At 36.4% G+C, this 26,411-nt stretch overlaps 1 protein-coding gene across 6 annotated transcripts in view; it reads right to left on the reverse strand.

The window, feature by feature from the left end:
* Nucleotides 1–26,411, reverse strand: part of MITF (melanocyte inducing transcription factor) — a 212,490-nt gene that overhangs the window by 108,281 nt on the left and 77,798 nt on the right. The gene's annotated exons all lie outside the window — the stretch shown is intronic.

The following is a 26,411-nucleotide window of genomic DNA, read 5'->3' on the forward strand; positions in this document are numbered from 1 at the left end:
CGAGCAGAAGGCAAAGGGTGCTAGTAACGGTCTCTTTATAATAGGGTGTTGATAACTTGCTGAAAATCCATCAGGCTGTACATGTAAAATGTACATACTTTTCTGTAGGAACAATATACTTTTATTAAAAGTTTACTAAAAAAAATTTTAAAATCTACCCATTCTTCAAGATTACTCATTACTATTATTATTATTCCTTATTATTATTCCTTAAAATTTTCCTTATTTGCTTATAAAAAAAATTATCCATGATCCCAACTAGATGTCTCTTCCTCCTCCATCTAAATTCCCATAATATCCTTATAACCTTAAAATTACTTTACAGTTTTTCTGTACATATTTATCAAAGTTGTTTGTTATACTACTGAGCCCCTGGACTAGTTATCTCCTTTATGATTTCCCATAAAGTGCTACATTATGGTAGTTAATCAATAAATATTCATGGCATTCAAATGATATACATTGTTCCTTCCGAAACAAGCCCATATTTCTGAGTGTGTTGTATGAATGCCATCATTCCTTTTATTTTAATTTGTATACATTAAAATTTACCTTTTTTAGTGTACAGTTCTGTAAGTTTTGAAATATATAGATTCACAAAGTAATCACCACCACATCCAAGAAACCGAACAGTTCCACCACCTCAAACTACTCTCCTTAGAGTTAAAATATCACCCATCCTCAACCCCAAGAAACCACCTATACAACAACACAGGTCTCTACAGTTTAATCTTTTCCAGAATGTCATATAAATGGAATAATATAATTCATAGGCTTTTGAGTCAGGTTTCTTTCCCTTCGCAAGTGCATTTGAGATTCATTCACATTGCTGCAGGTGTCAATAGTTCCTTCCTTTTCATTGCTAATTAATATTCTATTGTATGGAGGAACCACAACTTAATTATTCTTTTACCAGTGAAAGGGCATTTGAGCTGTTTCCAGTTTTTGGTGATAGTAAATAAAGCTGATATCCAAGTTTAATATTTAAAAAAATAAAAAAGATACTTGGAAGTAACTCACTCAAGTTACTTTTTACCAGAGATAAAAAGAAATGGTATATGCTTAAAAAAAATGACAATGGGAAAAGTAAGAGTCAACAATTTTTCCCCTTATGGCAATGAATCTAGCTCACAATATATTTTTGTAAGGAGATTTCAAGCTACCTTTTCTATATTTAGTGCACATTAATAGGCCAGAGTTCATAAGTAACCAACTAAAGCACTTTTCTAAAGGCTGCTTCTTGACAATGTGACCCTATGGCCACACTATTATAAGTAACGTGTATGTCTTGGTCTCTGTACAGCTATTCCTCAGTGTTATGTAAATAAATGATTATGCTCTGCCAGCCTCTGCCTTTTATCTGACCTATTGGACTCACCTCGATGCACAGAAGGGACGGCAAGTGACAAGCCTGGCACTCCAGGGGCTCCAAGAACGTGCAAGGAAAAGGGTTACTTCAATGATTATATGGAGCAATGGCTACAGCTGCACTTTTTTCTGTTGATTTAAACACAAAAAACATATGTCCAAATCCTTGGGGGCAGAGTGCCCATATCACAAAATTTCCATTAGCTGGCATTTCAGGGTGTCCGTCTGTGGATCTTGAGCCACTGCGTGGCTGGGGTCGAGGTCACAGGGAAAGAAAATGTCCAAGAACACATTTCAGGGAGACATCTGAGCTGCACCTGCCACACTGGTTAGAGAAAGCATGTTGGTTCAAGGCCTTTAAAACTAAAAATGGTATGACACCTCTTTTTTAAATATCTCCATGACAGTCACTAGAAAAATCATGAGTGAGTCCTCTAAATTCACTCAAAAGTTTTTAAGTAATAATAATAATAATAGTATCTAATTATGGAAGATAGGCTATACACGCTCATGCTAAGCATTTTGTACATAGTACCTTGTTTTAATCCTCAGTTACAACTCTAACTTAAATACTATTACAATGTCCCTATTACAAATGAGAAGAATGAGGCTTTGAGAGAGTTTATCGCTTGCTGAAGGGTAGGCACAGTCTGAATCTGATCCCATGTTCTTAACCCAGAGGCCATATCATTGCCCTACCAGTAAATACATTCACTTATCTGGATACTCAAAAAATATTATATCATTATATCCATCCAAGGAAATAAATTGAATAAGATACGTTCCTCCCATCCAGGCGCTCATTACTTGGGGGAAATAGGGAATCCTATAAATAATATCTTAAACTTTTTGGTTAAATACTATTCTGAGACTCATCTGGAAATTACAGTGTCTCCGGAAAAAAAATCAGACACACAAAACTTAACTGAATGCTTGGGCCACCGTCTAGGAATCCCTGGAAAACTTAAGTAGCTAACTATTAGCTGCAAAGGGTTTAGATTAAGATAGAAGCAAAGTGTTATGGGAACTCAAAAGGAGAAAGCCCAGGGTAGGAAGTCCTGAAGATTGACAGGAATTAACCAGGCAAAGAAGGAAAGACTTCGACGGAGAGGCATGTTTCAGAAAGCTGGTTTTAGGAAAAAGACCTAAAGAGAAAAGAGGAGGGAAGCAGGGAAATAGGCAGCAAGTCACTGACATATTCCAGGCAAGTTTTCCTACTTCTAAAAAGAATATGGTGAGAATGAGGTTATGAGCCCAGGCTCTGGGGTCAGAAAGAACTGGGTTTAAGTACACCCAGGGGGAAATTATTCAACCCCTCTAAAGCTTTCCTCATCTATAAAATAGGGGGAAAGAAGAGTCCCAATGTCACAAGTTGCTGTGAGATAACCCATGGACTAATGCATGGCATGCACTTGGCTCAGAACCTAAAATGGTATGAGCATTCAATACATTGTAGCCATTATTATTAACATAATTTTCATCACCACTATTATCAACCACCATGGCCTGATGCTAACATGGCCTGACAAAAGGAACTCCTCCATAACAGCAACAGAACCGAAACCCCTGACCTATGTTTTGGCCAACATGCTACATTCTTAGACACATGAGGTTATTTTAAAGGGATCTTTGCCCAAATAAAGCCCCAGTGCAAAAAGCCACCTCTCAAAACACTCTGCTTGTAAACTACTTGCAAACTCACACCTTATTACTTATTCTCATTAATCACCTAAAAAAATGAGAGGCATACTCTAGAAAAGTAGAAAAACATTTATGATGATTGTTGAAATATCTACGGTGGGCTTCTTTTGTTTTTTATCATCAGCGAAGTCTGCTTTTTTAAGTGAGAATAGAGATCATTATCAAAAGCTAAGGAGATGTTACATATTATTGTCATTGCTATCATGTCCATAACAAGAGTCTGAAAACATAAATTCTTGCAAAGCCTCTCTGCGCCTAGTTCACCTCTGTCACCATTCCTGGCATGACATTACTATGCAGAAAAGGGAAAATGGTATAATACATTCTACCTAGTTCTTCGTAATTATTGTGTTTTCTATAATATTTTATATTATTCATGTGATCTAGGAGCTAACATAAAAGCAATATACTAGAACTCATCCATAAATGCGCAAGGAAATGTATGAAGAATATTTTGTTTTGATTCCTCAGCCATGGTAACAGATAGGACATTCATGAAACTCTTGCCTTTAAAAATGTTCCATGGACAGCCAATATTTGCCAGAGTGATACTACCATATAGTCAGCATTGGAAAAATACAGTCATGAGAAACATAACCATTCTCATCGTCCCCAGAAAGCTGGCCAGGATATCCGATTCTCTTTGTCATCTAAACTAACACTGTCTACAAAAATCGCGTTCTCTTCACTTTAAAGCACACGAATAAAAGGAAAAAGTAGGCATTCCAATGATCCTCTCTGAACCCAAAACACTTACAACTTCACCAAGCTTCCTCTCAGTTTTAAATTTGTTCTACATAAGCACAGTAAATGATTACATTCCATTGAAAATGAAAGTAAGAGTAGAACACCCAATTGTCCTAGAACAAAAAGTAGCAGAATGTGTTCCTGAGTTGGGGACAAAAGAGTGTAATCAAGGCTGATTAGAGATAATGTTGCTGGCACATCATTAAATGTGAATATGATGGAAAGAGCTGATAGGCTGTGAAGCTTATGGAATGTGATTATGGCAATTAGAAAATACCCCCATCTTACCAGAATTAAAACAAAGGTTCAGGAAGGGGTTCCCAAATAGTTTTCAGAAAATATGATAAATTCTCAAGAAACTGAACAGAAGCAGTCTTAGAGGTGTACACAAGGAAACTAAAGAAATGTGAAATACGAAACATATCTTTCTCTCCATCTGAAATCTGATACGTGAAAGAAACTTCTATCAACGGAAAGGACCATCAGTTGCTAATGCTACCAACACAGTCCATTTAGCCTAAGTGAATTCTTTTCACATTTCTGTTTCCATAGTTGCTAGTAATTCTTTCTTGTAAGCAATACACTCTAGGAGTTAAGAACACAACTTCTGGACTCAAAACAAATAATACATTAACACTATGCCTGGCCCTGACACCATTTTAGTCTTTTCAATCTTCTCTAGTTCTAGTGTATCTTTCCTGGGGAGGAAATGGGCAAAATGTGTGATATCTTTCCAGTATGACACCTACACTGCTTTATGAAAGAGTTGTAAATGTATGCTTGCTTTGATTTTATTCACTCTACAACAAATATTTATTAAGCTCCTACTATGAGTCCACAGGTACTATGCTAGAAGGTGGGACAAAACAATGAACATCAAGACACAACAACAAAGACACAGCATCTGCCTTCAGTCTAGCCCTCAATGTCTTTTTGGAGGGTGACCAATAATTAGTTGAATTTGTGGGAATGTGACATACACTTAGCTAAGACCCTGCTTTTAAGATGTTTTATATGCTTTTAAAACCATTTATGTACCCATTTATTAACTGCATAAACACCATTTATGTGTCCATCTATTAACTGCAGAAATATTTACTGAACACTTAGCAAGAACCAAAGACCAGACTTGACCCTGGGTAGAGACTAGTGAGAAAGGCATGATCCTCCCTAATGTAGAATCTTAGCGTTTCTGAGATGAGTTCGCAGACGTGGTACAGAGGCCAAAAGCTACTGAGCCTAATCCACACCATTATCAGAGGCAGCACCAAAATAAAAACCACGTCTAAAGCCAAATCCAAGCATCTTCTCTCCTCGGGAGTTTTACTCTCACTGCTATACCCCTGACTTGCAAGGCTCTTCCTCAAACAGCTGCAAGGCTCTTTCCTCAGCTAGTTAATTCACATCTCTGTTCAAAGGGGACCTCAGAAGCAGGGTGAAATTAAATAGAATCAGCCTAAAATTAAATAGAAACCCCCTCCTGGCTTTATTCTTCTTTATAGCACTTACCATCACCTACCAGAAAGTAAACTCCAGTAGGACACTATTTTATTCATTGCTCTATTCCCAGAACAGGAACAGAGTAGATACACGATAAATATTTGCTGAATGAATGAGAAGAGTTCTTTTTAACAACATTCACACACAAATAAAAACACAAACACACACATGCATGACACTCCTGCTGAAGAAGCGTATGACCCTAAGATTATGGAGAAGAGAGAAATTGAAAAAAATCTGTCCCTGAAAAAGTGTGAGATACGCTCAGCCAGCAAGATGAGCTGGTGTGGTGCACAGACATGGCATTAAATAACAAAAGGTTACATATTGAGAAAATGGAGGAATACAAAGCAAGTGGCATTCATCCTTAGTGTCATGGAGACAAGAGGGAGTAGGGAGCATGTGATAAACTAAATGCAAACCCACCAATGCTAGCCTTGTTAGGTCTTCGGAATTCTCAAAGAAATATGGAAACCCTGAATAGTATGTGAAAATTAATGATTCCACATTTTGATCAAAGCAGAGTTGTTTTCAACATTATTCGGGCTGCACTAACATCTAACAGCAAGATTTGAACAGCAGGTGTCCAGACCAGCAGCAACCCTGTCTCCTCTGATCATTTCCCCAGGACCCAGAGCAGTGCCATATGTAGGATACTGGATGATGTCTTCCCACGATCTTTGTGGCTGGCAAGTAAATAACCTCTGAGTGGGGTTGTGGTGTCCTAATCCACCCTCTCAGAACCAAATGAACAACTATTCTGACTTAGCTTTGAGTTCTTAATGCAAGATCATGGAAAGTCAACCAATCTCAGATACAAAACAATATTTTCTCAGAATTTCTATGAAAAATTACAAAAAAAAAATTGAGGAATTGCAGAGCTCTTAATGGAAGTAGAATCAAGTACACTCTAAAATAGGTCAGAGAAAGAGCTGAAACTGTCTTAAAATCTTAAATAAAATTATCCGAAGGGGAAAAAAATCACTCTCCTATTTTGTTTATTCATACCTTGGTTCTTCTCAAAAGAACTTAGCGCAACTTCTATAAAAGCACACAACGTCCCAAGATGAAACAACAGAAGATTATTGTGTATGAGGAAAGAAAATAGGATGAAGAAAAAAGAATTCAAGAAAAATAAATAACATGACCCTAGGAATAAGATCAGTACACAAAATACAAATAAGAATCTGCACATATTCTAGAGGTGAGTTGAAAATTCCTTTCTAAACCACAGGGCACAGAACCCAATGTCCGTCTATAAGGGCCGCGTAGTTAAAGTAAAGGAGTAAAACGAACTGAAAAGTGACTGTTCTATTTTAAGGAAAACAGCACTACTTTTTTAGATCCCATGGTTGCCATGGAGACATGTGAGCCCAATGTTGCCAGATCTGATTTTTCAAGAGATGTTGGAAATTCAAATACACTTGTGTATAACCGTCTCATTTTTCCAATGTTGGCAAACTAATTTTGCTTTTGGTTGAAAAAAAAGAATGTGTAAGTTTTAAAAAAAAAAAAAAAAAGACCTGTTTGTGGCCATAAAGAGGAAGACGACATGAGCAGTTACATGACTAACTATATCCATAAAATAAAAACCCAAAGTTGTATAGGACAGTCATTTATGGTATTGAAACCAGAGAGACACTTCTCCCAAGAGTATTCATAAAGAGGACACTATACCATCCTTAAGACAGACACTCATACAATCAAAATTCATAGGGCTCTACCTTATAACAACCTTCAACAGGGATTAAGGGCATACTACTAAGCGTAATTCAGTAAAAATAGCTGCCGGTTGGGGGTGGGGGGTGGGGTACAAATTCTCAGATATAGAAATTTCTGCTGGTCTAGATTTTTTCAGGTATTGATTTTATAGATTTCTGTTAACTATTTTTTAACCAATGTTCCCTTTTGATAAATGTAAATTTTTTTAATGTTATTTCACAAATCGAAGCGAAAGCCACCTTGGAAAATGATTTTTCAAATGACATCCCCTTTCTTCCTCATTGTTTAGGAGTATTCAGAGAAATGAATGAAAGTCTACCCTCCAAACTGTAATCCACCAATACTGATTTTTCATAGCAGCATTGGATAAGTGTTGAACAACACCATGCTCAAGGTTAGATTTCCTGACAAGGACCTGGAGTGATGTATTCTAGGGGGCCATTAAGTTTAAGGCCGTTAGCTTTACTGGCCAGTCTATCTGGCAGTGGGACTGAACTTTGTGAATGCTGAAGAACCCGGTATGCCTCCAGTCACTGGCCAACGAGGGATACATACACAGGTAGGACCAAATATATACACAAAAGAAACACTGTTCTGTACCTGTTCCAGGTCATGAACAAAAGGACGATCCAGTTCTATGGTCACAGCAATGCTCCGTGGCATCCCTAGGGTGATCACAGGGAGGGTGGATTCAAAATTGGGCTCTTGACATACCCAGAACTAGTGTAGTTTTATTTCATTTATCTCATATACACTTAGTTCTTCTATAACGCTTGTTTTAAAAATGCAAATTTGCTCAAACAAGATTGATAGATTAGGGAACAATTTGAGCATAACTCAAATGAATTTTGGTTTGCTTATCTATGATTTTGTCTACAAGAAACACTAGGTGAACGCAGTAAACTACATCCAGCTGAATCAAGCAGTGTAGAAATACACAAAATGCACATACATCAAACATCTGCCACCTACCTCAGTTTACCATGCATATTATGCACCATACGCATCCATATCTGGTGGTACAGCTTTCTGTCAATTTCAGATAAGCCTTCCATTTCGCCATGATTTACAACCTGCGATTCTTCCTAAGCAAACACTTCCACAAGCAAACACCAGGCCTTTTCAAGGCAAAGCATCAAGTTTATTGTATTTATATGTTGCTTAACCACTTAACAAGTTGTAAAACTGTCTACTGTTTTTATTAGGTTCCTGCCTTTTCTTTTTTTAATATGTCACTGATAAAGTTTTTGAGTATTGTGCCCCTAACCTCATTTTTCTTATAGACTCTGGAATCTACTGCATGATTTGACATAGCTTGTTGATTTTTCAGAAATGCATATGTTGTGTTATAGAAGAACTGACTATACTGGGATTCAATGTAAAATATTATCTGAAAACATTAATTCCACTTGACTGTAAGTTCTACTCAAAGCTATCATACTGCTCAACTCCAGGGGACAATATTAACATCATATCTGATGTATATCTTTATTATAAATTATTAATTCAGCATTTAACAGTTATAGGAAGCCTAATGTGTGCCACAAATGTACTATGTTCCAAAGAATGTACTTGATCAATTTGAAAAAAATCAAAGAAAAAAATGTATAAAAAAATAAGAATTATTCTGCATTTTAACATGCAAATATTTTGATGTTTGTCCTTTCAGTCTTTTTTCTTTGCACGTATATCACTACTGTCCCTACTATGTGCACTATTGTGTCTGACCGATTTATCTTAACTTAGCTTTAAAATGAACGTGCTACTTCTAAATCAAACATGCTTACTTTTCTGGGGAAAAAAAAAAATGTTGCCAAATTAACTCAATCTCTTTTAACATTAGCAAACAATATCTGCCCGGCAGTATGCTCTGTGACATATAAATTAAAATACTTAATAGGCTAGGCTTAACCACCAAGGGAATTACTTAAAGTTTCCAAATTTGGCATAGTTGCAACATTTCTTGCCCTTAAGAATAATTACTATTTTTATTCTAGTTCTAAGATTTGTTAAAAATATAAATTATATAAATAGCACATTTGGAAAAGAAAATGAACATGTATTATTAGTCTACTGCAAATTACAGCTTCAAGAATTGCATTCTGCCCTTTTATCTGTCACTTTTTCAATATTATAACACCAGAATTAACTACACAAAACTAAGCTGTATTTGAATATTTCTAAGAAGTAAATACACACATTAAAGTGTCATGTATACTGTCTGCTAGCTTTCCCTCTTTATTTCTTCAAAGTTATTTTAAGATTTGATGTTTTGTGCAAATGTAGATTTGAGTTTATTAGTTATTTGCAAGATGTAGATACAGATACATATGAGTGTGTGTAATAAAGACCAGGCTCATATATATATATATATACTCTTGAATCCTCTTTCCTATAAATATGAAGTATACCTGTCATTATATCTACTTAAGTTAAATTCCCTATCAATAAGCAACTAGGAGTAAAAAGCTGTTTGGGGTTACATTCTCTCTCGCTTTTTGATGAGATGCTGAGAAACACTAAGAAATTACAGCAATAGGACAAAATCAAAAGAGGCAAATTATCCACACACATAACCTGCTCTAAAATCACTGGGCAATTACTTTTCTCAAACCTCACAGCCATTCACCTCTTTTACCCATAGAAGCATTCCTGGAAAGGTTGTGTTTGAGAATGGGCAAAAATGAACCCTATAACTTTTCCACCAAAGCACATCTCACAGCAAAAGGCACTCATAGCCTCATAAGGACTGGAAGCAAGGCCCAGGAACATGGTCTGAATTCACTGTCAACAAGGAAGATGTCTCTTTATAGCTTTGTAATTTATCTCATGTTCAACTCCAGAATATACCCTTGCTTATATCAGTAGCAGAAAGTTACTAAATTACTGACCAACTGAATCATCGAAATTTTTGCATCCCTATCCCAAATATTCAAGAACTGCTGATGCTCCAGAAAGATGGGCCACATTAACCTCCAACTTCATGCAGCCCTTAACATAGAGCTTTAGACATGGGGTGGGGGGTACAAATATTTCTAAGTGAACCACACAGCACTAAGGACAGAAGTGCTTTAATTTTTTAAGGTCTTAATGTGACTGTCTACATTTTTTTAAAAATCAGCTAAACTTCCCTTACTCATTTTTATGCACAGTATTTCTTGAGGTAAGACTACATTTAGAACCAATCAATTTTCTTTCATGGGTACTAAACATTAATGAATAGAAATCTTGAGGCAAGTTTCCTTCTGAGCTCACAGAGATGTCACTGCCACTTGGAAAAGCTATCGGCCACTGACAAGCCCAGCCCTCACGTCACAGTGATCTCCTGAAGACCGTCTGAGAGCTGAAGGGAAAGGGAGAGCAGTAGACCCCCATCCATGGCTGGCAGCGAATGCCACTGGGCCCTTCTAGACTGTCCAGACCATGTTCCTCTGTACTCTCTTCCCTTTGGAGAGCTACTCATATCCCATTATTCATCAATGTCATAAAAAGATACAAGATAAAGTCCTCTAATGTGCTACACACCAGAAGAAAAAAAGCCGCCACAAAATGAAAACTGCCTTTAAAAGTAGCTATGGTTAAACATTAAAAAAAAAAAAAAAATCTCATGATTTTGCTCCCCATACCATAGCTAATGAAAAGCGGTGTTTTTATAATTTCATCAGCAATTACTACAAAGCTCATTTGTGAGGGCTTGGCGTATCCTTACTTTCTCTGACCTTGAGAACCAACATTCTGGAGTCAGAAGCCAAGGACTATTCTACTGTTGAATGTTCTCCTGAGTCCCTTTAAAAGAAAAAAAAAAATGAACTTCACATTTACTGAGGTATAACAATGTTTTAAATTTTTTTTTTTTTAAGTGCAGGTTGAAACCATGATAACATGTCACAAAGCATCCGTAACGACCACTCAGCAAAATCTAAATCATTTCTAAGGTCATAAACAAGCACACAAAGTGTGCTACGCTAATTTACTGGAAATATCCTCTTTAAAAGAAAGGGTCACAAAGGGCCACAGCTCCATCACATTACTATCCACATACCAGCCGCAAACCTTACAGATGACCTTTGCAATCCCCTAGTAAAAATCCTTTCAGCACTTGGACATTTGACTTTAAAAACTAGGGGGAGGTGAGGTAAAGCTATAAAAACAGAAACAGGAACACCAAAATATGCTGGAATATGATAAATGTCTTTCTCACAGAAGAAACACAATCACTACTTACAGAATCCAATGCAAAAGGCAACGAGTCAGATCTCCTTTACCACTTACATTTTAAACCAGCAAAGCAAAATCAGACTTACCCTGGGAAGCCATCCTATAGGCTGATTCAGAAAAGTAGCCTGTTGACAAGCCAAAAACAGCTACAAACCAATGCTCCAAAAATTCAATGGGTTTAATCCTCTGATCCACCTACTAACCCCTGCTACTTCGATGCATCTGGCTTTTGTTAAAGAACTTCTGCAAATGTACAGTGGATGAGTAATCTTTCAGACTTCGTAAAATATGCCAAACCCAACACATTAACAACAGTTTCATTTACTCATCACATTTCTGATTGGCTTTATTTTACTCTTTTAGTGAAATTAGTGTTTTTGCTGCTGCAAATTCCTGCCACCAGCGCATGCACACATTGACCAAAAGGCAGTAGGCTGCCTAGTGTGTGTCTAACTTTTTCTGGGTCCTCATCAGCAGTCAATACTATTGAACTAAAATGTGAAGACATAGCTGCTTGATAAACTACCTTTTAAAATTAATATTACCACTGTTTCCTAAATAAAATAAAACTTCTAGCCAATTCTACTCCTTCCTCTTTCACTGAAAAAGGCCATTATTTTATTACAATAATTTTTAGAAATATTAAAGAATGGGAAGCATAAATTTACCTCTTACTTTCTCCCCATCCAATTATTTCTCTTAGAGGTAATCATTGTTGACAGTTTTTAAGGTATCATTCCAGAAATTTCTATGTACATATTACGCATGTGTACTCTCTCTCTCTCACACACACACACACACTTTAAAAAAACTCCTGGTGACTGATGGGTCTTAGATCAGAATTTCCTAGATTTTATAAAGATTAAATACATACACAGTATAATATCCCCAGTGAGATCAAGGCAACAGCTCATAATCAAATGCATTAATATTTCTGCCAGGAAACATGAATATTCAACTAAGTGGGATAATAGATCTATAAATAGCCTCATGTCATTTCAGGTCAGATAATTCTGGCAAATGAAGTAAAGAAAATAATAAAAATCCTGTAACATTCACTTTTGCATTTTAAAATTATGGATAAGGTATTTCAGATCTATAGTTTTTTCTCCCAGTTACTTATCAAGTTTTGAAAACTTTATTTTTATTACAAATATTTATGATAGGAAATTTAGAAAATATACATGAGTAAAATCCCAACACACAGAGAACGGAGTTTTCATTCAGTCATTTATTGAGTTTCTCCTGGCAGTAGTCTTAGTGCTCTGCAGGCACATTAAAAGAAAAGCAATGTAAATATAATTCCTATTTTCACACAAGGTAGAAATACCTATTCTAAAATTAGAAGACACTGTGCTACCAAAGTTCAAAGGAGGTATTATGGCAGGCACACATGATCTTTTAGGCTACCCAGAACCTTTTAAGACACTTCCTGTGTTTGTAGAATTCCCCTTATGAATTTAGAGATACACAGAGATAACTTCAACTTTGGAAGCCAAAAGTTAACGTTCCCACAATCTCTTGCAGCTAGGATAAAGGCATGTACCTTCGGTTCTCCCAGTTGCGACATACATGGGGCAGACTGTGTAGAACTGTACACTGGCAAGGAAATAAGTGCTACATCTGGAAGGTCCTGGGGTTAGGAGTTTAGCTATGTGGTTAAGTGGTCTGCACTGGTGGGATCCATGGTGCAAACCACAGTATCTGTGTCTGGTGGTGGCAACATCAATACCTCCATTAGACCAATTCCACAATGAGCTAGGGCAGGGCTCAGGTCAGCTTCTTTCACCTACCAGGGATCCTGGGCTCCTAAAAATCCTTTAATAAACTAACCGCTTAAACTAAAGAGAGTTTAGGTTTCTGTTGGTACAACTAAGAAATTTGACTGCTACAGGGAGGAAATTTCTTTTAACAAAGCGAGACAGTATGATGCAGTAAAAAGAATACAAAGACAAATGAAAGCCACAGTGAGCAGCTTTCAAAATTTTACTCTTACCCCCACTCTGTATCAACTGTGTCTGGGCGCATGTACATGTTAAAGCTTATTAGATTATTTAAACATCAGTTCTCTTATAATATCCATTTTGCAAAACTGTTCATGAGAAAGAAATGAATTATTTTATTCACTCAGTCATTTATTCAAACTTTTATTCAATTTCTGTTATGTGCTACATACTGTGCTAAATATCAGGTAATAGGGTAGCCAAATGTAGCAAACAGAACTATCAGACATCAAATTAAATTTGAGTTTCAATAAACCACAAATATTTCAGTATAAGCATGTCCCACATTTGAGATACACATTTTTTAAGTATATGGTTTTTAAGTATTTGAGATAGTCATACTTCTAAAATGCCCCATACTATTCATTTTGATCTGAAATTCAAATTTCACTGAGTGTCTTGTATTTCATCTGGCAACGCTAGGTAAACTAGGTAAACTGTAGTGTACCAAAAAAAGAAGGATTCTTGTTGTCACAGATCCTCATTATAGTGCTAGAGGTTAAAGAGAAGGTGAGTGGACAGGTAATAAATAAGCAAAGAACTATATACAAATGTAACGAATTGAGCAATATGACAAAAATAAAGAGGAAAGTATAAATATATTGTTATTAAGGAAAGGCTTGTCTAGGAAGTTAACTCTGAAGAAAAGATCATACTGAAGAAAATAAAAGCCTCATATAAGAACAGACCATCTCACACAACACAGTAGATGCTCAATAAATGTTTATTTCATTTCTTGGCAGGACCAGGGCTTCCACCTCTCTTGGCTCACCCTAGTGTGATCCTATCTCTTGGGGGTACAAAAAGATAAGAAGGGGTATACACTGACCACCAAAGGCTTCCTCCTTCAGAAGGTGTGGCAACCACCATCTGCCTATACCCTCATGAGACACTGAGCTAGAACTTCCCAAGCCAGTCCTCCTGATGCCTGATCCACAGAAACCATGACAGATAATAAAATGATAGCTACTGTTTTCACTCACTGTGTTTTAGCATTTGTTATGCAGCAAAAGTAATCAAGTGTTAGAAATAATAGAGAAGACTCAAACCTCTCAGACGTTGCTGATGGAAACATAAATTGGGACAAATGCTTTGGGAGACTGTAGGCATTAGCGAGGAAAGCTGGACACACATATACTCTGTGTACCACCCTACTTACAATCTGACTGACACTGCTGTATTTCTGGTCGTTTCCAACTCTCACAATATATTCCCTTCCTCCCTTCTCTGGGTTGTAACACCCTCTCCACCAATTATGCTCACAGACCCCAGATTAATCTTTCAAAAGCTCACCTTTCACCATGTCATTTTGTTACTCAAAAAGTCCTCCATATATATACTTAATAAACATTTGCTGATTGATTGCTTGTAAGATTCAAATCTGTGGAACTTTACTAATCTGGCACTGAGGAGAAAAGGACAGAAAGCAAACAACCCAGGTATTCACAGATTTATAAGGCAGCTCCTTGAATGCCCTCCAAAAAATGAAATCTTTGCCAGAAATCGTGATCGTCGTGAAATACATATGTGGAAATACATCTCAAGGGCCCAGACGAGTCACTTGTTACTATCTATTCAAATAGAATGTTACAAAAAGACTAAGAACTACAATGATGGTGACAAACAGTATCACTTGGGACAGCAAAGAATAAATTTCAAACTTGATAGTTCTTCCATTGCACAGAAAGGGGAGAGAATCAGTTTATTCCCCCCATTCCCAAAAAAATTTAAAAAAAAAAAAAAAAGAGAGAAAGAAGAAGAAGAAAAAAAAAGAAACAGAAGGAAAGAGAAGGGAACAGAAGGGAAAACAACCCTAATCTCCTCTAGAATTTTCTGCTAATGCCTTAACCTTTGATGCTTGTCTAGGACCATGTCATTAGTGGCAGTAATAATGGGAGGGGCAGTAAAAACACAATAATTGTAACAACTGCCATTTACTCCGTGCTTGCCACGTGCCAGACATTATGCTGAGCCATAAGACAGTCACATCTTCATCAGCATTAGTGTGGCCAACGCTTGTGCAGGCTCTGTGCTATCCACTTTATCAGCATCTTCTCATTTCACCCTCATAACAACCTTATAAGGCTGTACATTATTATTCCATTTTACAGATGAGGAAACTAGGGGATGAAGACATCAGCCAACTTGCCTACAGTCTTATCTACGAATGCTTTGAGGCTCTAAGGTGAAATAAGATTAAACAAACAATAAAAATCAATTAACAAAAGATGAAAATGCCTCATGGGATATTTGAAATTGGAAAGAAAAATAAAGATATACATTTGAAGGCTTATTTATGGCAACGTAAGAAGTGATATTTATAAAACCATAACCAATGGGATGAAATACACAACCAGAGGAATCTCAGCTAGACTGGCTGAATTTAAACTCCATGTTATATACTCTGAAATGAAGAGTAAGAGCCCAGATTCATTCACTCATTCATTCATCACTTATTGAGCATCTACGATGTGCCAGAGACAGTTTGGGGTGCTGAGGATAGAGCAATGAACAAAAAAGACAAAAGTCCCCACTTCTATGGAGCATCAAAGTGGGGAAAGAAATAAGGACAAAAAAACTCAATAACTAAGCCATATAATATGTTAAAGGTAATAAGTGCTAGGGGCAAAAATAAAGTACCAAGAACCAAGACAGGGGTAGAAGAGGGATACAATTTTCATAAAGTAGTCAGGGCATACCCAGAAGGTGACACTGCAGCAAAAGCTTAAAGCAGGTGAAGAGATGATCTCTAGGTTTGGGGGTGGAGGTTGAGCATTCCAAGAGGGACCACGTTTGGCACCCTGGAGCAACATGAGGGGGCCAGTCTAGCTGTTGCAGGGAGGCCAGAAAAAGAAAATAGAAGGTGATAAACTCAGATTAAACATTAGGGGCCAAAGTGCAAAAGGCTTTTTAGGCCTCTGTACACCAATGATTCTTCGGCTGTGGGGTCATGAATTACTTGTAGAAGCTGACGAAAGCTGGGGAACCTCACCCCAGAGAAGGGCACATATGCAGAACACTGCCCAAATTTCAGAGGGTTAACATCTCCCCAGGACATTAGCCTAAATTCTTAGGATTGGAACATCTTCCTGCAGGAGATCATAGTGCTGGACCAAAGAAACACATTTGATCTAATTCTGTATTTAAGGCATCCCAAAAGGGGATGGCAATAAGGACAGTGAATGCCAAGCTTCCTCCAGTCTCTGAGGCTTCACTTGTTGCAGCGTCCTCACTGATCTGCGGAGACTTCACTTAAGAACCAGTGGCCCTAAGGAAAGCACCTACATTTGTCACCTGGGGACTCTTTACTTTGTTAGTCACAGGGTTCGAACCACATTAATAGTGATTTTAACATCCATAGGGTAGAAGAATACATACAGCAGGAGGTCAAGAACTGGCTGACACCTGGAGCCAATCTACTACCTTGTAGATCACACATGTGTGTATGCATATATGTTTGTGTGCATATATATATATTTTTAATTCTTTTAACATATTTTAATTCAAAAAATGTTTGTGTGCATATAAATATTTTTAATTTTTTATATAAGCTACTCTCTTCTAGCTTATATAAAAAGAATTAAAAATATATATATGCACACAAACATTTTTTGAATTAAAATATGTTAAAAGAATTAAAAATATATATATATGCACACAAACATTCGTTTTTCAGTTTTGTTACAGCTGAATTCCCAGTGCTTAGAATAAATCCAAAGAATTACTTCTTTGCAAGCCATTATAGGAAATAAGCAAATCGAAATGTCACAATTAAATAGACAGAATAGTTAGGGTATATGGCTTACCTAGGTATTAGATCATGATCCAAGTATTCCATGTCATAAATCATGTCTGTGGAATATTAGAAATTATACCACCTTTCTGCCTCAGTAAGGCAGGTTTCTCACCAACACTACTGAAATCATCTGTGGTTTATACCAGTTTGCCTGTCTTTTGTTTTGTTTTGTTTAAAATTTCAAATCCCTCACAGACCAATATTTTTATAAACTATAATAAAAATTAACTCTTAGACAAATGAAACAAACAAACAAAAAAAAAACAGACACACAAATACACAAACCCAAATTTGTATTAGATTCAACATACCTAAATTTACTCCACCCAATTGCTATAAAGGTTTCTGAATACTCTCAATTTCTGCTCTTATCTCATTAGAGCAGCAACACACAGTTCATGAACCAGTCTAGTCCATGAGTTGCACTGTGAATAACATGACTCTTAGATCATACACACATGCACATACACACACACACACACCACACCATACACATATCACACACACTGGAGATTCCAGTATTCAATTTAGATGCCAATGCTCTTGCTTTCCAGCTGATAATGAGAAAAATAATGTTCGGCTTCCTATTAGACTTCTGTCAGATACTTATTTCAATTACCAAGGAATAAAATTAGCTAGTCCATGATGCTCATAATATCAGTCTCCAAGAATATGTTAATAGATTCATTATGCCTCACTTCAAATCATCTCAAGATTTAAACATAGAAATTAAGATCAGATTGTTCATTTTACAACAGCTCCTACATTTACTAGAACAGTTATAATGAGATTCATTTTCTTTATCTAAATACAATGGTGATTTTACATGAATGCACTTATAAAATGCAATCTTTATAAGTTATCTTTCACATCTATGTATTTGCAGCTTCAAAAAAATATTTATTGTATAAACTAGTAGGATGAGGTTTTTAGAAATGCTACTATAATTATGTACACTTGGGCCACAAGTGTTTTCCTTTACCTATTTTAAGTTAGTTAATATTATCTACTTGAAAATTATATTAAACAAACCTAAAAAAATTAAATATAATTTATAAACAAAACTGACATGACTCTTCTAAGAGGAAAACGGGCTGTCATTTTTTTCATTAAAATAGCTGCAGATTAATGAGGGATGCTAGCTAATCTTCTTAAATTACCCTTTATCTTAAAATACGTTTGAAACTATATAAACATAATTCTGAAATCTCTAGTCATTCACAAAGCTTTCTTAAGTCAATATAATTTAATGATTTTCCTCAAAGTCCAACTAAACACGCATTCCAGAGGAAAGCATGCCAGAGGCTGAGCATGGAGTCAATACTGATCAATTTACTTATTAGCTGTCATCCAGGCACGTAATCCTAGCTTTGGGCCAATTGTAAATAAAGGCAAGGATATTCTTGATCATATTTATAACATGTATTTTCTAGAGGCAGGACTCAAAACTGTCTCCTTCACGCTCCACAGAGATTCTGTCACATTACCTGGCAGAAAGAAAAAATATTTATTGAATTTCAGAATGAAACTTAATTCCTCATTTCTTCCAGGCTGCCGAGGTCACTGATGCTCAAGTAGACGCTTGTGAGAAGCAGGAAGTCATCAGGGCACCTGGGCCACCGACTTATAGCCTTGGTTTTCTGTATATCTTGTGCATTGCCTGTTTGGTGGTTTGGCAGTAAATTTATATGCGGGTCCAAAAAAAAAAAAAAAATGAAGAAAGCTGTTGAATAAAACTGACCATGAAAAACAAATTGGGGATTATATCTCAGAGATCACATCTATTGATTCAATGAAAATGTTTGAAGTGTGACCACGCTGCCCCTCCTTGCCAAATCCCTTCCCACTCAGAACTCCCTCTGGGAAATTAATATTTCTCTCCCACTCATACCAGGCGTAGACATTGACATGCTGTGACCAATGGAATGTGTGTGCAAGTGACACGTGCCACTTCCCAGGAGAAGGTCTAAGAGCCAGTATGTGGTTCCACCAGTTAGTTTCCTTTTCCTTCTGTTCAAGACAACTATGTCCCAAATAGGGAGTGCTCCTTAAGCCCTAATTAGTTTCAGAAGGAAAGAGATATAAAGTAGATAGAGTAACTGCCAATGTGAGATTTTTTATAAGTCACTAAAATTTTAGAGTCCTTTGTTAATGCACCAAAACTTAGCCTCTACTGACTGATACACCAGCCTTCTTTCACAGTGTATCTATGTCTTTAAGAGAAAACCCCATACAACAATGTTTGTTGAAGACTTGCGGGTGAAGCTGTTTTCTTAAGTTCTTACTGTAGAAAGCAACTGGAAGCAGCAGTCCTGAGAAAAGGTATCCCGTCAACCTTGGAGAGCATGGATTAAACGAGAGAGAGGTTGAAGAAGAAGAATATTGGCATTCGGAGGCTGGTGTGAAGTCAGGAGGATGTGAGGTTAGACAGTGACAATAAAGAAGGATGCTAGCAAAACTATAACATATGGGGCTATTTTCTCAATTCTCCACCTCTGTTCATAAACCATGAGTTCCAATAAACAGGGCTCATGCTTAGTTCAATATTTCCAAAAGTGTTATATGCATAACGGTGGTGGTGTGTGAAATGTTTTTGATAGTAAATAGAAAACTCTTTAAAATACTGCTACAAATCTCTTATTTCAAAAAAATTGCATCTGTGGGCAAAGCAAAGTAAAACAAAGTGAGCTGATTAAGGCAAAATAAGAAGAAAAAAAAAACCAATTAGAATTGTAATGATAAGCCTATATGGTACAATGAGATGATAACTCAGGAATGAATGAAGCCTGTAAAAACTCTTCTTCAGTCCCTGTCCCTATACGGGAGTATAACAGGCAGGTAATAAGTGTAGCACCGAGGAAGGGAGAGAGAAGACAAAGAAGATTCAAACAAAGCATATGCAAATCCTGAAAAAAGTGAAAACACTGTATACAAGCAAAAGAAAATAAACAAATTATGCCGATGCTTTGCAACAATGTATAAAAGTGTAATTTAAAAAACAATAGCAACTTCTATTCTTTGAGTACTTATCATGTTGTGTCAAGCGCTATGCAGAGCATCCATTTACCTTTTTCCCAAAACCCTGCAAGATGGAGTTAGGATGCCCATTACAAGTGAGAAGACAAGTTCAAGGATGTAAATAATTTAAGTAGATTACACACAGTAATGTGTTTGTCTAATTTTAAGCTTCTGCCCTTAACCTCACACTTCAGTCTTCCAATGTCGAAACATTTAAAAATAATAATAAAAATGACAAGTGTTCATAGCTGCACTCTATATAAATGCCCCAAACTAGAAAACTCCCTAAATGCTTATCAACAGTAAAATGGATAAATTCCAATACATCCATACAATGAAATACCATACAGCAATGAAAATAAGTTTCTCAAATATAATCATTATCAATAGATGCCACGCATGGGCAAGTACCTACTGTATGACTGATCCCATCTCTATTAAGTACAAAACAGGCAAAATTAATCTATGCTGTCAGGAGTAGAATGATGACTACTCTCGGACACAGGAAGGGAGCATCTGGAGTGCAGGTAATGTTCGATTAATTGATTTGAGTGCTAGTTAAGAAGAGTCCAATTTATAAGAAATTCATCATGCTATCTACTTACAGTTAGAGCACTTGTCTATATATATTCAAAAATTTTTTAAATTAAAAATGATACACCTACTCAAGATGTTTTCTGCTTTATCTTTTTATTTAGACTCGAACATTCTTTAATAAAACACAAACTATATTTTTCAAAGCTTCATAAATCTTAAGTACAACTGTAAGAAAATAAATCATTAAAGATCTAAAAGTTAACAGATTTGAGCCAAGGGAAAAACAATCAAGTAGGAACATAAAAATGTTTCGATGTATTCTTTTGCTCTCTAACTAGATGTATAATCTTGAGAGCAAGGCATTTAACCTCACCTATAGTCAGCTTCTCCATTCCAAAATTAAAAGGATCAGACCAGATAATCCTCAAGGCATCTCATTCTGGTCTTTTTTCCCCCCACTTAGCCCTACACTTGCCCATATCACATTGTTGCAGCATTTGCACAGAAAAGGGGAACAAAAAAGCAACTGCTTTGCAACCCTTACACATGATAGGAAGGTAGAAGGAAACAAACTTGAAATGTATACTTAACTAACTTTTGATTATCAGTGTAGACATGACAGCTCTGCAGACAGTCACCAGAAACTAAATTACCAGTCACCAACTGGGTCCCATCAGCAGCCTTGTTCAAATACCCTGAAGCTCCCACACAAAGCAGAACGGTCAATTTGTCAGACAAAATCTTTTGCGGATTTTTTACTCTAGGATCATCAGAACCACTAACCTCCTCGTTTACTAGAAACAATTGAAAACTTCTAGATTTTCCTAAGATTTGTTCATTCAATCAGAAGAATGTCAAGAAATACATAATGACATATAAATTCTTTATGCTCCTTTATACAAATCCATTAGACTCTCTTACATACTTGTTTCTTGCAATGCCACCTCAAAACCTAATTCTATTGATGGTACCCTGTATTAGTCAGGGTCCAATCAGGAGAGAGAAACCACACAGTAATTTGAATGGGAAAAGTTTAATATAAGAAATCATTTTTTATTAAATTTATTGGAGTGCTACTGGTAAATAAAATCATATAGGTTTCAAGTGTCTAATTCAATAATATATCTTTCATATATTGCATTGTGTGTTCACCACCCAAGGTTAAATTTCCTTATATCACCATATGTTTGACTCCCTTTATCCTTATCTACTTCCCCCCTCCCCTCTTTCCCTCTGGTAACCACTAAACTGTTGTTCGTGTCCATGACTCTGTTTGTCTTGTTCGTTTGTGGCTTTCAGTTTTATATCCCACGTATGAGTGAAACCATATGGTTCTCAACTTTTCCTGACTTTTTTCACTTAGCATGATAATCTCAAGATCAATCCATGTTGTCACAAATGGCAGTATTTCATCTTTTTAATATAAGAAATTATTAACTAAAACGAGATTAGCTAGTAAGAAGTAAATAGAACACTTAAGAATATAGGAATAGAAGACATAAGGAGACATAAGACACTAGAACAAGCACTGCAGATATCTCTGAAGGAGACAGGTGCCGGAGAAGCCATGAATGCTACAGAAGCCAGGTGAGGACACGGACCAACTCCAGGAAGAAAAACACCTTTCTCCTGCAAAGTCTCTGCAGTGCCCTCTCCTTACAAAGCTTAACATCATGCCAGCTGACCAAAAAAAAAAAAAAAAAAAAATCTTTCAGGTCCATATTCATTTTCACAGAGCAGGCAATAGAGGGTGAATTTGGGCCTGACCCTACAGCAAGCAATCACAATAAGTTCTAATAACCCAATATCTTGTATGCATGCCACAGATATTAACTTGATCTTATGAGTACTCCCTGGTTACAGATGACAAAACTAATTTAGAAAAAGGAAAATTCACTTGTTCAGGAGGCAAACAAGTCAGATAGTAGCACAAATAACAGAACGACTTTTGACTCAGGTGAAGAGTCTCTGTTTCCTAGGATACATCTAAATTGTCTTCTTTTTACTATATTATGAGTTTGTACCAAATCACTTTTTAGATGGTTCTTAGCATGACACAGACATTGAAAATACCAGTCTTCTGACAAATGATGACAGACTTTTAATATCAAATCTCTCACCGAGCCATAAATAATGTTGCTCATATTTTGACCTTTGCTTAGCCATTTATATGAATATGGTAACTGTTTTGTCATAGGATAATTTCAGGCCTGTGTATGTGTCAGTTGTGGCCTTTGGTTCAAGCTCTGGTCAATCTGCTAAACAAAAGGCAGGCTAAAGGGCACATTCTAAACCAGAAAAGGAAACATCTGAGTGCATATGCTCAGGAGAGCAGGAGAGACGATCAGGTAGTGTCACAAGAGATTCCACACAGGAATGATCCTAAATAAAGGAAACAGGCAAACATTTGTCAATAACTGACTCTGGTGCAAATCACATAATGCAGGCTTTTTAGAGAACATCAGATCTTGAGAAAGATTCTGATGTTAAAAGAAATAAAATAATCATAATCCATGTTTCCAGAAACGAGAAAAAAAAGTATAAAAGACTAAGGTTCACAATCCAGCTATATACCACATAAAAACAACAAACCTTAAGAAGAAGGACACAGAAAAGCTGACTGAAAAAAAAAAAAAAAGAATGAAAATAAATATACCTTGTGAACACCAACCTGCAGGACTCAAAAAGCCTTGACTGAATAACGAATTTCAATTGGGGTAAAATGAGATTTTGGAAAAGAAAAAGAACAAAAAATAAGGAAATCACAGGGAAATGCAAAGAAGTGTTTTGTGTTTGTGTGTGGGCGGGTAAGGGGTAAAATCAAAATCTGGGAAATAACTTAGTCACCATTCCACAGAACAGTCCAAGAAGGGAAGAACAGAGGGTGAGACACACAGAACCTCCTGTTATTTTCTGTTTCACACTCAGCTGCTTTTTCTTCTCAGGACTTAATTTTTTAGTTTCTTATTTCCATTTAATCTGGTTAAGTTTGGGCTTTTTTTCTCCATAGGAATGCAAGCTCTGTGAAGGTAGAGAGATGTCTTCTTTAACGTTTTTTCCCCAGTATCTATGACAATGCTAGGAACAAAATACTCGAGACATATTTGCTGGGAGAATTAACAAAACCTAAGAAACAATTTTTATATGATTATATATGTAATATCAAGTATTGCATGGCAAGCACATTCTAAACCTATACTCAGCAAACTCTTTAGGTAAATGGCCAGTAAGTATTTTTAGTGTGGCAAGCCACATATAGTCTCTATTGCATGTTTCGTGTTTTGTTTTTTAACTTTAAATGGTTGAAAACAACTATTAATTGTAAAAATCATTCTTAGTTCTATGGCTGTAAATGAACCGGTAGCAATCTGGATGTAGGTTATAACATGTGAATCCCTATTATAAAATATCATATATAAACCCAGAATATAAGAGCAAAATATTTTTAAGAGAGAGAGAGAGAGAGAGAGAGAGAGAGAGAGAGTGTGTGTGTGAGTGTGTGTGTGTGTGTGTGTAGCAGTATCAAGAAAATCTGGCTTGTACTTTTGCTTTCATGGATAGACTTTTTTCCTATTCTAACTAGAGAATTCAAGATCTAATGTTAGCCTTTATGGCTATCCACTTAAGTTTCATTTTAAGTTTTTTCAATCTAAGTCTAATTTGATCCTATTGAAAGAAAAAAATTAATTCAAGGGCCTGAAACAATAAAATGCAAAGTGAGCAAGCTGCAGGACTGCAACAGAGAAGCCGCCTTGAACCCAAGCTATGGTTTCTGCCATCCCTCATTGTTTCCCATACATCCTACCAATTAGATTTTAAGTTTCAGCAACCTCATTAGTTTTTCAGGCTTTATGAGTCAAGCTTAGGGGGTAGGAGAGAGGGCAGCGACCCACAAAACAAAGACTTCAATGTCTCCAGAAGCTGAGAAAATTCCAGCATTGTCAGGGCAGATACTATTTATAACCCATTTAATGTGTATGCTCCTGAATGCATTTGTTACGGAGAATATCCGACCTACACTTCTGAATTCCTAGCTTCAGCAATGGTGAAGAAGTCAAGTAGCTAAAAGTCTGACGATTAAAGGAAAAAGAAAAAAAAAAGTCCTTGCTATTATTATTTTATAACATCCAGATTCATGTGACAGAATTAAAAGGTTCCTGTTTTTGACTCACCTTTGACAAGAAAGTGCCTCACTGCTATGAGTTTTGAGCTTAAGTTACTGGAAAAATGTGGGGTTGGAAAATATACTACAATTAGGCTAAAAGAAAAAAAAGTTGTGGAAAAACCCACTTAACTTTTTTCCAGAAACACACACACATACACACACGAATAAATGCCAAGCAACTTTATTGAATATGTGTATGTATATGTGGCCTACAATTATACACATATTCTATTTCTATGTTTACATATTTCTCTTACTGCACAAGAGTAGGGTTCTCCAGGAAGATATCTTGATGTGCTGCTGCCCAAAGTGCAGGGTGCTAGGCAGCCCCAGCAACACAGCCAACTTCTGCAATGATTGATTACAGTGGACTCTGCAAGCCCTGCACATTACCTCCATTCCATTCATGGATCCCAACCAAATTAATTTTCTCCTGTGCCAATTCTATCACATCCCTTGGGTTTACAGAGAAGTTTTACCAGGCCATCAGAACCCAAAAGGGAATGAACATTTTTGTCCTGGCAGAAACTTAAAATAGAGCTTAAAAATAAAACAATGAGAATGAATTTTTAGCTTTGCGAAGCTCTTAGTTTCTAGAAATTTCTTTAACAACTGGGAAAAAAATCCTACTCTTGTTTTTATTGCTTGCTACATTTAAATTACAAGTTATTAAGAAACTCAGAAATTCCAAGATTTTAATTCCATATCTAACCTGACAATTTCACAATAAACAGTCATGTCAAAGTTTAAGATGGACAAAATTCCATGAACATCCCTGGTAAAAATTTTTCCTGAAACAGCATTGTCCAATAAAAATATTAAGTGAGCCACATACATATATTTACACTTTCTAGTAGCCATATTAAAAAGAAAACTAAAACAGGTGACGTGAACTTAATTATCTTATTTAACCCAATGTACACAAATCATATTTTCAACATTGATCAACGTTAAAGTTTTCAATGAGATATTTCACACTTTTACTTCAAATCTACGAAATTTGGTATGCATTTTACACTTATAGCACATCTCAATTTGACTAGTCACATTTCAAGTGCTCCATAGCCACATGTGGCTAGTGCTAACATACTGGACAACACTGATCGAAAGACTTCTCTTATGCTTCTTTGAATTTGCTCTTCGAACCCAGAAAGTGATAGTTGTAATAATACGGTAATCATCAGGAGAAGATATTCTGAGAAGTGTTTCAACTTCTTGGACAAGTTCACATTCAGGCTTCACTCTCTGACACATTCGCACTTCAGGCCATCTATTCTAATGGAACAATGCCCACCCAAAAGAAGTTACCAGCTTCTAGAACCCAACATGCAACCGCAGCAAGCAGATTCTCCTAGCTTAAGCAGTTCCAAATTCTGAACTTCTGAACTTATTCCCCAGGTGCTGCATCTGGACATTTAGCAGGGCTTAAATTAGTATCATTTTTGTTACTGTCTTTGAAAGAGGGGGGAAAAAAGAAGGCTAAACCTTTTATAGGATGGGCCTTTGAGGAAGAAGGTTACAGGAAACAAGCTAACATTGGAGGAGACACTGCATCTTTTATATGGCATTTTTCAAAAAAAACAAGTCGTGACTTAACAAGTCTCTTTCGTTATTTTTTCTTCTTGAAAGTGAATCT

This window comes from Pteropus medius, unplaced genomic scaffold (assembly GCF_902729225.1).
Source record: "Pteropus medius unplaced genomic scaffold, Ma_sr-lr_union100, whole genome shotgun sequence".
NCBI classification, from domain to species: domain Eukaryota; kingdom Metazoa; phylum Chordata; class Mammalia; order Chiroptera; family Pteropodidae; genus Pteropus; species Pteropus medius.